The sequence below is a fragment of the Rhinolophus sinicus genome, chromosome 4 (genome assembly GCF_057876585.1).
Source record: "Rhinolophus sinicus isolate RSI-liver-muscle chromosome 4, RSI-T2T, whole genome shotgun sequence".
Classification (NCBI taxonomy): domain Eukaryota; kingdom Metazoa; phylum Chordata; class Mammalia; order Chiroptera; family Rhinolophidae; genus Rhinolophus; species Rhinolophus sinicus.
The window spans coordinates 20,145,851-20,146,795 of NC_142504.1; the positions used below are offsets into that span (position 1 = coordinate 20,145,851).

Below are 945 nucleotides of genomic sequence, written 5' to 3' on the forward strand. Positions count from 1 at the left end.
GCAGTGAATTCTGACCACCTTTCCGTGTCAATATAGGCATTCAAATACACTTAAACATTTGGCTACTTTACCCTGCAAGATATATATATATATATATATATATATATATATATATATATATATGATTGATATGTATATAAAGATAAATGCGTAAATGCTAACAAATTGTAGCTCTTCCTCTACCAAATCCACATTCTCTCCTACTCTTACTCCAAGGAAGACAAGAACCTTATTTAATTCATCCTAATTGTCTCCTATTTCTTTTCTTTCTTTTTTAAACCACTGATAGTCAATTTATTTAAAAGGTTGGTTTAAGCATCTACAATGGTAACTTCAATCTGGACTCTTGGCTCAATACTAATGGAAGTAATCTGTTTAACAATCTCAGAAGGACTGTGCAAGTGAGTGAGTCGCTTGTGAATCCTCATTTGAAAACAATCCCGTTTTAGAACCTCCCCTGAAGGGAGTTTTTCTTGCAGTGATTCTCACAGTCTTGGTAGGCATCGAACTGGTCTTTTCACTTGGAGAGTCTTCTCCTTTGGAGCCTCTGATCAACTCAGCACACACCTTCTCCAAAGATTTTAAGTTGTAGCTGGTTAGAGTAATTTCAATCAGGTGAATTGCCACTTCCGGTTCCAAGGTGTCTTTCTGGTACCTTTAAAACCCATGGCTGCTGCGCTGCTTCCTGAAAGACTTGTTTCTCCACGAGAGCGAACAGCAATGAGTCTGCAGCAGGACTCCAGGAGAAGTCTCTTTTTTTCTCAGTTTCTTTTTTTAACTTAAAATGTATTGAACTATAGCAGACATACAGATAAAATGCACTTATCACATGTGTATGACTTGATGCATTTTAATAAATTATACACATATATATAACCAACATTTAGGTTAATAAACATTTTCAGGACCCCAAAGCCCTTTTGTGACTCCATCCTGTCCCAATCC

The 945-nt window shown here is 36.5% G+C and overlaps 1 pseudogene; it reads right to left on the minus strand.

The window, feature by feature from the left end:
• Positions 1–311: 311 nt before the first annotated feature.
• On the minus strand, positions 312–668 carry LOC109444920 (small ribosomal subunit protein uS10 pseudogene; annotated as a pseudogene).
• Positions 669–945: the final 277 nt, after the last annotated feature.